At 36.7% G+C, this 12,884-nt stretch overlaps 1 protein-coding gene across 1 annotated transcript in view; it reads right to left on the reverse strand.

The window, feature by feature from the left end:
- Positions 1-8,910, reverse strand: part of LOC149790770 (uncharacterized) — a 66,364-nt gene extending 57,454 nt beyond the window's left edge. The window contains exon 1 of the mRNA XM_089971442.1: positions 8,798-8,910. The gene's annotated coding sequence lies outside the window, so the exon portion shown is untranslated. The remainder of the gene's footprint in view (positions 1-8,797) is intronic.
- Between the last annotated feature and the right edge of the window lie 3,974 nt (positions 8,911-12,884).

Below are 12,884 nucleotides of genomic sequence, written 5' to 3' on the forward strand. Positions count from 1 at the left end.
TTTAGGTCTGTGCGTTTTTTTTCTTTTTTTTTTTTTTTTTTTTTGTTGGTGATAATATGGATAATGTAAGTTCGGGTACAACGAAATTTAAAGAATTAGGCCCAGAACTCGGTGTGGAGGGAAGAAATATACGCAACAGCAGCGGGAGTAAGAAATGCAGACTTAGCCAGTTAGCACTGAGGCATTCTGCGTTTGACAATGCCTTTGATGTCGTACACGTCGTCTTTTTTGGTGACACGACTTGATTTGAAATAAGTACGGGCTAGCGTTTTGGTGAGTACTTAACATCCATGGCTGTCTTGCTGAGCACCTTTTTCCTCCTTTACCACGCTCGGACAGAAAAATGAGTGTGTGGTGAGACAATTCCCACTCATGTTTAAAGCCTTTCAGTCAGGTTGTTCAGGACTAGTTAGTCCTACACCTGATTGGCTAAATTTAAAAGTAGTCTGTGAGTACATAAAAGCCTGGGGGGATGAGGCTCTCTTTCCTTCCCCAGGAGTAATTAAAAATCACGCGGTGCGTTATTAAACCAGTGATACATGCTCCATTAGAGCGAAAATCACTTTAATTCAAGTAAGCAAGCAAGCAAGTTCGGGTAACGTCTCTAGCACTCTTGATGACACCAACTGTCTGGGTTATTTTCTTTCTGGCAAGCCCCTATGTTCCACTTCTGTTTGTGATAATAACTTGTGATACTTCACATTTTCTAAAGTGGAAATCTTTACAAGCCGTACAAAATACAAAACTTATATGACTTTGGCTTTTGACACTTGCACAGACTCTTCACTTTATAAGTGTCACGAGAAAATTGTATATCCCATTTTTACCATTTTCAAAAACACGCACACACTTGCAGCTTGACCAGAAATATGTACATCTTGTTTTGTGGATAAGTCACAGACAAGTCCAAGCATATATAGGTGGTTATGAACGTTAGGAATATCCCCTCATTTTTTCAGAAATATCAAAGCTTGTATGTGCATTTTCCCTTTTCCACTCTATATTAGTGCTTAGATTTGTTCCAAAAAAAAAAAGAAAAAAGAAACGAAACAATTTTGAAGAAAAAGAAACAACTGAATTTTGAATTCAGGTTTCTCTCTGTTTATAATTTTTTTCAAGTTGATGGTGCATGACAGAGTACATTCGCCTACCTTTCCAAAGTGAGAGGCATTTCTTCACATGTCATTGCCTTTGTTAAATTCGGTTTCATTGGTTAGTTATCGTTAATCTTTAATTTTTTTCATGCATTTCTTTTTGATAGAAGATTTAAGGCTTTCTATTGTTGTAACGGTATTTATGTTGTTTAGTCTGTTGATGAAATTATCTATAGCAAAGTGCTTAAGATTTTTCAGTTTCTTTTATTATTTCAAGCCCTACAAAAGGAGACCAAGTTTGTCTTCAAAGACGATTGAAACTCTAAATTACACGGGCGTGAAGGAAAACATCGTTGTGTTTGATCTAATCATGCTTGCCGTATCTCTTTGTGTTTTAGAGGTCATATTTCTTCTTAAGTAAATACACGCATCAATAGACAGACAGATTGGGTCATCATCCTTGAGTTTCACTGTACTTTCGGTTCTTTACTTCATACAAGCCCCAAATTTATTAGTTTGAAAACGAAAAGATAACATGCCCCTCAATACTGTAACACGTCTGTTCTGACTCTACCGATGTGAGTGTGAGTGTTTATGTCGAAATGTTTAAGTGAGATATAAAAAAAAATGGTCAGTTTGAAAACGCGAACCAATACTGTGACGCTCAGTATTTTGATGTGGTAAGAGGAAATGGTACAACACACACAAAGAGGGCTTGTAAGTTCACATTTCAGTCTGTCTGCACTGTAATGGTAACAACGCAAGAACATAGGGATTATTATGCCACACAGTCCTAGAACAAAACAATGCATCACCCGTTGTAAGCCATTTCATTGGCTATACTTATTTTCTTACCGCGTTCGCTTCGAATTGACTTGAGTAGCTATTCAGACAGTGACGAGAATGGCCATGCTTTACTGGGTCTATCCTATAGGCGATTTATATAAAAAAAATATTTTTAAAAATTAAACTAATGCACGAACATTCGTACCATGGGCGATCCCATGGAAATTGTGTCCGTCTTATTGCAAAATACATCAACATTTAATTTAACAGTGCAGATCGCTAGAATAGACCTCTGATAATATACATTTTGAAAAGTGTTGTGTGACACGGATCGCCATTGTCGCTTGGTGTCTGCTTTCTTGTTCAAAAAGAGATCGTTTCGTCTTGACTATAAAAATTTAATTTGACTAAGTTTTACGCACTACTTGAACTCATACATTTACGTTGTAGGTGTAAGCCGTCTTTCTCAGTTTTCTGGAAGTTCCTTTTTGCGTTTCTCAGATATGATACTATTTTTTATGGACCGAACGAAATTTCTTTTGGCGTGAATCAGGACTCGTGGTTTTGTGGCATAATTGGAGAGCATTGATTAAAGCTCAGTTATGTCGTCTTCGAAATCGCTGACACGGATTTGAACTAACACTTCAGGTTTTGTGTGAGGTGATACGGTACATCATTGCTTTTTACTTCCTCAATGAAATCGTTTCATCTTATTGCAAAATTACATTTGACTAGGTTTCATACGCAGCAGGTCCCTGTATATAAGGAGAGTATCTTAGCGTCAGAGTATTCATTCCGCTCTCAAACGATCAAGAAGATGGAAGAGTCAGCACAGATCGACCTGCTGGTCAAATATTTGCTAAAAGTCATACGAAAGCATAATTCACATGCGAAAGTGGCAACAAAACTTACTCTTTTGATCGTTGATTTGATGAGAGTCATACGAAAGTGTGTAAGTGCTAATGAAGTTTGCTATATCTGCAAAGGTAAATGGGTATTTGTCTCCAGAATACCTGCTTCGTCTAAGAAAGAGAGACAAAAGTCAAGATACCTAATATCGTTGTCAGGAGAAAGGACACTGGAATTCAGAGTGCCCTACGAGAAAAGAGAAGAAACAAAAACAAGACGAAACAGAGAAGAGGGATTCAGAAGAAGAAGAAATTGAAGATGATGAAGAACTTGTGCCAGTAAAGACATGGAAATGGAAAAATTGATAATGTGAGCAGATGCGTTGGCCCTGATGTGAAATTTCATACTACCTTCTAAAAGAGAATAGACCAGAAAGAAAACGTAAGTGTCTCTTGGTCTTGACATTGTATAATAAGGATGGCGTGTTTTGTTTTTACTCACACTTTATGAAATTGTGCTCTTTCACCTCTCTCTATCCCTCTGGATCATGTTTTAGTTAGAATTGAAATGGAAGGATGTTTTCCTTCACGCACGCTCTTTAGGCATGCAAATCGGTAAACAATAGTCAGTCTATTCATCCATCATTTTGTGTCTTGATGTTTCCTAAATCACACACTGATGCCATAAAATAACGGGTTAAATGGGTTTTGTAGTGTTGGGAGTGGGGGTGGGGTGTAGGTGTTTGGCAGAGTTGGTCATTGCAGGTGAGGGCTTAGGTGCTTTCAAAAAACTTTTTCTTCTTCACTCTGTGTTGATAGTATATTTGGGGTTTGTATGCGTTCGCGTACGTTTGTGTGGATAGTTTATTTGGGGTTTGTATTATCTCCCTTCTGTGTTGATAGTATATTTGGGGTTTGTTTTTGCCTCTTCCCTCTGTGTGTGTGTATGTGTGTGTGTGTGTGTTTGTTCGCGTACGTTGTGTAGATCGTATATTTGGTTGATTTTTTCTTCTTCCTCCCGAGTGTGGATAGCATATTTGGGGTTTGTATGCGTTAGCGACGTTGTGTGAATAGTATATTTGGGGTTTGTATGCGTTCGCGTACGTTTGTGTGGATAGTTTATTTGGGGTTTGTATTATCTCCCTTCTGTGTTGATAGTATATTTGGGGTTTGTATGCGTTCGCGTACGTTTGTGTGGATAGTTTATTTGGGGTTTGTATTATCTCCCTTCTGTGTTGATAGTATATTTGGGGTTTGTATGCGCTCGCGTACGTTTGTATGGATAGTTTATTTGGGGTTTGTATTATCTCCCTTCTAAGTTGATAGTATATTTGTGGTTTGTATGCGTTCGCGTACGTTTGTGTGGATAGTTTATTTGGGGTTTGTATTATCTCCCTTCTGTGTTGATAGCATATTTGGGGTTTGTTTTTGACTCTTCCCTCTGTGTGTGTGTGTGTGTGTGTGTGTGTGTGTGTGTGTGTTTGTTCGCGTACGGTGTGTAGATCGTATATTTGGTTGTTTTTTTCTTCTTCCTCCCAAGTGTGGATAGCATATTTGGGGTTTGTATGCGTTCGCGTACGTTTGTGTGGATAGTTTATTTGGGGTTTGTATTATCTCCCTTCTGTGTTGATAGTATATTTGTGGTTTGTATGCGTTCGCGTACGTTTGTGTGGATAGTTTATTTGGGGTTTGTTTTATCTCCCTTCTGTGTTGATAGTATATTTGGGGTTTGTTTTTTCCTCTTCCCTCTGTGTGTGAGTGTGTGTGTGTGTGTGTGTGTGTGTGTGTGTGTGTATGTGTTCGCGTACGTTGTGTAGATCGTATATTTGGTTGTTTTTTCTTCTTCCTCCCGAGTGTGGATAGCATATTTGGGGTTTGTATGCGTTAGCGACGTTGTGTGAATAGTATATTTGGGGTTTGTATGCGTTCGCGTACGTTTGTGTTGATAGTTTATTTGGGGTTTGTGTTATCTCCCTTCTGTATTGATAGTATATTTGGGGTTTGTTTTTTCCTCTTCCCTGTGTGTGTGTGTGTGTGTGTGTGTGTGTGTGTGTGCGTATGTCGGCGCGCGTACGTTGTGTGTGTGTGTGTGTGTGTGTGTGTGTGTGTGTGTGTGTGTATTGGTCTCTGTTTGTCCCTATAAAAACTCACTTTATCCCTATCAGAGACACTCTACCTACCTACCTGCAGTAGCGTGTATTCAGGTCAGCCACTTGCAACACTGTTGACATTTATCCCTTAGTGTTCAGTACAGTGACGTCACTGACGCTGGAAATTTTGAGACTATAAATATCGACTTGGGGATTTCCACATTTTGTAGCTATACATATATACTAGAATTCATAAACAGGAACGTCACTCAAGCTGAGGCTATAAAAAGATAGTGGGATTTTCCAAAGGAAAAACCCACAAGTTGGAGCTATAAATAGATAGTGGGATTTCATAGGAATTTCAGCTAATTATAGATACATAGGTATTTATTCACGATCGTCACAGAAGTTGATATTGTAAGTAGTTACTAATTTTATCCATTTTAGTCTAAACCATTGTAACTTAATTTTCGGGGATATGTTTATTTTCCTTTAAATTCTGGGACAATTTCGTCATTTTAGCGTTACTTTTAGTCACATCCATTTTGTCGTTGAGCATTTCCTTGGTTATAGCTATTTATAGCATCATTACAATTATGCAAATTTTTGAACACCCCAGCAAGATTTCAGGTCTTGGTAATGCTTTATATATAAATCTCACGCTTGTACTAGTGTATGTATGTTTCTGTCTCTGTTGTGTTTGACCCTCTACCATCATTGTCCCTAGACAATCCCACCATGTTCAATTCCCCTTGACGCTATACAGACCCACCATGTTCAATTTCCATATGTTCAATTCCCCTTGTCCCTAGACAGACCCAAACTCTATTCCCATGTTAATTTCCCCTTGTCGCTAGACAGACCCAAACTCTTTGTTAAATTCCCATTGTCCCTAGAGTTGCCCACGATTTTTCTCCATGTTAAATTTCCCTTGACGCTAGAGTTGCCCAAGGGGTCTTGTAATGCTAATTCCCATTGACGGTAAAGTGGCCCACTTAACTACTCGTGTGCCGACTGGGATTGCTCATCTGGTAATGTTTAGCAAGAATGGTGCGTTAATAATTTCTGAGTATTTTAATTATGTCATGTTCGAGTAACCGTATGACAAGTAAAACATTAGAAAGTAAACTGAGTTGTAAGTGTGCATTAGGTAGCGAAATGACATAGCTAGAGGGGAAAGAGTACATTCGGCAAACAAGAGTTTGATTATTTGAACAGAAAGAGATAGGAAAGGAACGGAAATAGAGAAAAGCCGGCTTATCACCTACAGTGATTTGGGAACGACTGGAATCACCAGGTGATGCTGATCCTAGATAACGATAACCAAAATCAATAAAGAGTTGGGGAGATCACGGATCACCATCACCTCCCGACAGAACCGATGTTTGAAAGCACTATCTGAAGGAATGAACCAATCACTGACAACATCACGAACTGGTGATCATATACCCTTTGAGATTTTCATTAGAAAATGCGTACCCAAAACGAACAAACAATAATTTGTATGCGGTAAGTACCAACTCGTCTCAAGAGTGACATTACAAGAACAAAGGAAAACAATCATCAAATATTATTTATGCTGCGTGTCTAAAATCATTCATAAAAGCTTGAATAATCAACTACACTTCTGCACGCAAGGGGTCTCTCTACCGAGCGAATCTAACACTTGCGTGAATTTGGTTGGAAGTCTATTGTTTTCCCTATTTCCAAATACTTCAAGACAACGGTTGTGGTCAAATGGAAGTTCCCATAACGCGCAGACTACAATTTTTCTCTAATCTATCAATGATCACAAATATATAAATATAATTTCACATTTGTATGGCTTTTCCCTGTTTCTCATTTGCCTTGATTTTCCACTAAGCGAAAAGCTAAAGAATAATACTTCCGGTTCCATCACAATCAGTCAAAAATACAGCTTCAAACCGCAATACTCAAACACCCCGCATGTGTCCTTCCACCAACCGCTTTCAAAACCACAATGAAAGGCATCATGAAGAAAGGGTTGACTCACTCTTTATCATTCCATTAAAAATATATTCCTGTCATGAATAACTCACGATAAAAGGTACACCAGAAAAACACGTGAATGCCCCCTGGAAATATAGTATACTGCTCTAACCCCATCTAAAGCTACTAAACACACATACCACGCTATATTAAGGTCTCATAAATACTGCAAAATATGACGTATCTATAAATTGGCTAATTACACAGGTTGAGAAATATCTCCCCAGCACCGACTTGCAGTAATGAATAATGTTTCAATCTAACAAATACAAGCTAACAAACGGCAGTACATACACCAGTAATACCCGTAAGTTCTCAGCAGTGATTTGACTGATAGTATATTCTTACATTTTTCACTCAATATTCCGTACATTAGCCGCAATACAACTCAAGCAGTCAAATCGTTTTAGATCCAGAGAGGTGAGCGGCCTTTATACGTTTCGAAACATGGGAACGTATGTACGAAACCCTTGCATGACATTCTAAACATTTTTTACAACATGTACAACAAATGTAACATTCTGCACAAGGAAAAATATATAGCTTTGAAATAATATTTTCCTATAGATGAAATAAAACGTTTAAGACAAATATTAATATCGGACATTGTGTAAGTTGCTTGTTAATGCCAAAATTATAGAAAGTTTGTAATCAAAAGACAATATACATTGGAGACAGACAGACAGACAAAAGAAACAAATATAACTCTGTGGAACATGACTGTACAGGGTACTGATTAGAGTTTAGTCTATATTAGTTGAAATCTGCCCGAAAGGTATACGTAACCCAAAAATGTGCAAATAATAACATTAATTTCAGATGATGTACACAAAATGTTAAATAGTAATACCTACTACTCCGAATGGCAAATTTCATGGACAGCATTACTTTTATTTCCCGCTACTTTCTACAATGATAGCATAGTCTTCATATTACCTGGCTTTAATTTAAAAAGTTTCCTTACAATGCAAATGGTAATAAACCTTCCTTCTTTTGACGCGGCTACAATGTGCCAATGCCCAAAGCAACAATCTGGTATGTATGTCTGTATGTATTACACAAATATTATTAAAAATGAATATAGCTTTAAATATTGCCGACAAAATGTGTATATTTAGAAACAGTTGTCATGATGGATACTTAGCTTAATCCTTACCACACGCACGAGGACCATCTAGAAAGATTATTATATGCAAATACCACACACATACACGATGACAGTCTGCACGGATTCTGATATGCAAAAAGTCAAACACACAAGATCAAGGTCAATAACTCTTTTGATATGCAAATTTCATACGAAGAGGAATATCGCATAGAAAATATCTGACATGCTAATATGACACGAAACGATGCCCGTCTAGAAAGCTTCTTATATGCACATATGTAGTTTATAAAATGTTTGGCTTGGTAATGCAGCAAACACAATAGACTGATACACCAGTACTTACAAATACAGATGACCAGGATACGCCTACTAAAGTTATTTCCCTACTTAGAACTGTTCAGGACAAGCTTTATCTATATAGCGAGAGCAATTTGATACATTACAAGATACATATTGGAACCCCAACACACACGCACACACACAAATTGCATTCCAACTACAGTGGGTTGTAAATGTTCGTTTTATTCCTAAGATCACCAACAATCCCACCTTAGTGCTGCATTCATCAAACTAAGGAAACTAGTATTATCGTAGGAAATGTTGCTTCAAACATAAACAAGAGAATGATGACATAGCCATAACAATATTGAAATAAACAAGGCAATGATGAAGTACAAATTAATGACTATATTTCAACATATATTTTCTTTTTGATAGAACCTCGGTGCATATGGATTGTATATCTGACATACATAATAATCTGGAACCTATATATATATATATATATATATATATATATATATATATATATATATATATATATATATATATATTACTACATTTCTTATACTCAATACCTACTTGTTTTCTGTCAATTCTGACTCCGAATAGACAAAGGTTGCCTGCTCCACTAAAAAGTTATTGTTATTACATACATCAATGTCATACTAAACCTGTATGAATTTGGATTGTTCTTCCTGATGTTCTGTTCTTACATGAACTCTAGTTTTGTTCATAAATGTTCTGTAATCGTTGTCACGGCACAAACATATTTAATACCAAATCAATACACGTATTACAAATAATTTACTTTCCGCTGTCAACTTTGACAAGTATATTATTAGCACGTGCATGGATCTACATTATGTACCCAGGATAATACTGCTGGTACCAACATTCAGATTCCAAACAAATGTGCAATTTGTCATGTTACTCAAGTGCATATCCGCGGATTAAACTATACAACGAACCACTGACCAAAGATTACCCATATAATGAATGTGGATCGCAAGAGACAGTTACTAAGAATCCTTTCTGTCAAAACATTAGAGGAAGCCAGAATAAGAATAGTCCTGTACACTTTGCGTAAAGAATCTTTCAAATGACTGGGCCATATTTTCAGTTTTACAAACAGAAAGTAGAATGAAAAGACTGGGCTAGTATCATACCAATTAACATACTAATTTATGGATAGGAACTATTAGCGGTTGGCTGCGTCATATATAGCATTAAAAACTCTTATCAATCTCTGTCATTCACATGTTGAACAAAGCCCGTTTTGGACAAAATACTAGATGTTGCAGTTTAAATGTTTATAACTGGTTACAAGTGATGTCTGGACATAATTTTAAGGGAAAGAAGAGTCTATATTTTTATTTTCTGGATTTCGCTGTATGGCCGTTTATTGGGGATTTACTGTTTACTTCATAATGTGAACGTATAGAATATTACATAGTGGGATTATACTCTGTACTTCATAGTGGGGACATACTCCGTACTTCATATTGGGAACATAATCTGTACTTCACCGTGGGGACACGCTCTTTACTTCATAGTGGGGACATACAGTGTACTTCATAGTTGGGTATACTCTGCACTTCATAGTGCAATTGGTACATAGTTGAACAGGAACAAATCTACATAGATAGTCCCTGCTATGACACCTAATACAGTTAGTTTTAGTCAGTTCCGGAAACAATATAAACTTCGATGTTTTTTTAGGAATGTATGGGTCCACACAGGTAATATAGTGCACCTGGTAATGAACACAGACTACGAGACACTCGTGGAATCTAACCGAGTAGACTGTGTGCCTTACGATGTGCCAAATTCATGCCTGTGAAAACGCATATGCCACTTATGAACTAGTGATGATCTGAAAAACTACTACTAGATTCAAATTAGATTCAAATTAGCCTCGTCAGACAATGTTGTATTCTGACTTTGCAACAGAGACATGCTAGAATTCTTTAAACATTAGCAATATAAGATCTGATATAGACATGTACATAACTAAAGAGCTAAAGAATTACATGAGCAAATCCATAATCAAATAAATATTATAAAAATGTGTCTTAATTACCTCTTATGCAAATACGAACATGCGTGCGTCATTTCGGCACATTTTTAATGGACGACTTCATAAATATCAAGGAATCATTTTGAACTTTTGACATTTGTTTGAGCTATAGGATTTTCAGAAGAAACATTATATAAAGACATAATGCATAGTATATAAAAACAATAAACATTATCTAAAACGTAATAACTATATTGGATTAATATCGATGTGCTCCTTTCAAAAGAAAAATCTATGCTAGCAGAAATCAATCCTAAATGTGTTCTGTTTTAAAGAAGAAAGATCCAAAAAGGAGACAATATATAGCAAACGCCAAACTATCAGTTTAAAGCTCAAAGGATGATACTAATTACGTCTCTCTTATTATAATTTCAACATGTTTAGACTGTTTAACTGAATATATATTAATACCATAAAATGAGATGAATGTTGGAATCAGTAGCAAGAAAAAGATCTGTTTGTGAATAAAATACATATGACGTTTTCGTCCAAAATATATTAGCAGTCATTCGAAAAGTGTGGACGTTGGCAATTTTACCTACAAGTGGTAATGCAGGTGACTTTCAATTAGATATTTTGTCGCCTGGTGCAACGTAAATGTTAAGGGACAGGCATAGAATATAAATATAACCCTATTCATCCATTAAACGTTTTTACTCAAGGAAACAATGACACAGAGAGGAACGCGAAGGCAGACAGAAGTTACAGTTGACATTATACACACAAATTATTTTATTTACTTAGAGTACTCTCTATCAGCGTGAGCTGACAGGTGAACTGTATCATTACGGTAAGTTATTTTATTTACTTAGATTGCTTTCTATCAGCTGACAAGTTAGCTGTAGCATTACGGTAAGTTGATTTTATTTACTTAGATTACTCTCTATCAGCTGACAGGTGAACTGTTGCATCAGGATAAGTTGATCTCATTTACTTAGATTACTCTCTATCAGCTGAAAGGTGAACTGTTGCATTACGGTAAGTTGATTTTATTGACTTAGATTACTCTCTATCAGCGTGAGCTGACAAGTGAACTGTTGCATTATGATAAGTTGATTTTATTTACTTAGATTACTCTCTATCAGCTGACAGGTGAACTGTTGCATTACGGTAAGTTGATTTTATTGACTTAGATTACTCTCTGTCAACGTCAGCTGACAAGTGAACTGTTATATTACGGTAAGTTGATTTTATTTACTTAGATTACTCTCTATCAACGTCAGCTGACAAGTGAACTGTTGCATTACAGTAAGTTGATTTTATTTACTTAGATTACTCTCTATCAGCTGACAAATAAACTGTTGCATTACGGTAAGTTGATTTTATTTACTTAGATTACTCTCTATCAACGTCAGCTGACAAGTGAACTGTTGCATTACGGTAAGTTGATTTTATTTACTTAGATTACTCTCTATCAGCGTCAGCTGACAGGTGAACTGTTACATTACGGTAAGTTTATTTTATTTACTTAGATTACTCTCTATCAGCTGACAGCTGAACTGTTACATTACGGTAAGTTGATTTTATTGACTTAGATTACTCTCTATCAGTGTGAGCTGACAGGTGAACTGTTACATTACGGTAAGTTGATTTTATTTACTTAGATTACTCTCTATCAGCGTCAGCTGACAGGTGAACTGTTACATTACGGTAAGTTTATTTTATTTACTTAGATTACTCTCTATCAGCTGACAGGTGAACTGTTACATTACGGTAAGTTGATTTTATTGACTTAGATTACTCTCTATCAGTGTGAGCTGACAGGTGAACTGTTACATTACGGTAAGTTGATTTTATTTACTTAGATTACTCTCTATCAACGTCAGCTGACAAGTGAACTGTTGCATCAGGGTAAGTTGATTTTATTTACTTAGATTACTCTCTATCAGCTGACAAGTAACCTGTTGCATTACGGTGAGTTGATTTTATTTACTTAGAGTACTGTCTATCAACATCAGCTAACAAGTAAACTGTTGCATTACGGTAAGTTGATTTTATTTACTTAGATTACTCTGTATCAGCTGACAAGTAAACTGTTGCGTTACGGTAAGTTGATTTTATTTACTTAGATTACTCTCTATCAGCGTCAGCTGACAAGTAAACTGTTGCATTACGGTAAGTTGATTTTATTTACTTAGAATACTCTCTATCAACTGACAGGTGAACTGTATCATTACGGTAAGATGATTTTATTTACTTAGATTACTCTCTAACAACATCAGCTGACAAGTAAACTGTTGCATTACGGTAAGTTGATTTTATTGACTTAGATTACTCTCTATCAGCGTGAGCTGACAAGTACATTGTTGCATTAAGCAGCGGGGGGGGGGGGCGAATCCGACATTTTGTCCAAACGTCATTTGGCTTAATTGATACCTTCTGCACTCAGCGGATCCGGTGTCGTCAGCGCCTGGTAAAAAAAAAACGACGTCGTCGTCGTTGTCATCGTCGAGGGGCCAAATCGACAATTGTCCGGACGTCATTTGGTTTAATTAACACCTTCTGCGCGCCGATCCCAGCGTTGTCAGCGTCCGGTAAATACAGCGACGACCGCGTCGATGTAATCGCCCCCCCCCCCCCCGCTGCTAT

This window comes from Sinohyriopsis cumingii, chromosome 10 (genome assembly GCF_028554795.1).
Source record: "Sinohyriopsis cumingii isolate HCF-2022 chromosome 10, ASM2855479v2, whole genome shotgun sequence".
In the NCBI taxonomy this organism is placed as follows: domain Eukaryota; kingdom Metazoa; phylum Mollusca; class Bivalvia; order Unionida; family Unionidae; genus Sinohyriopsis; species Sinohyriopsis cumingii.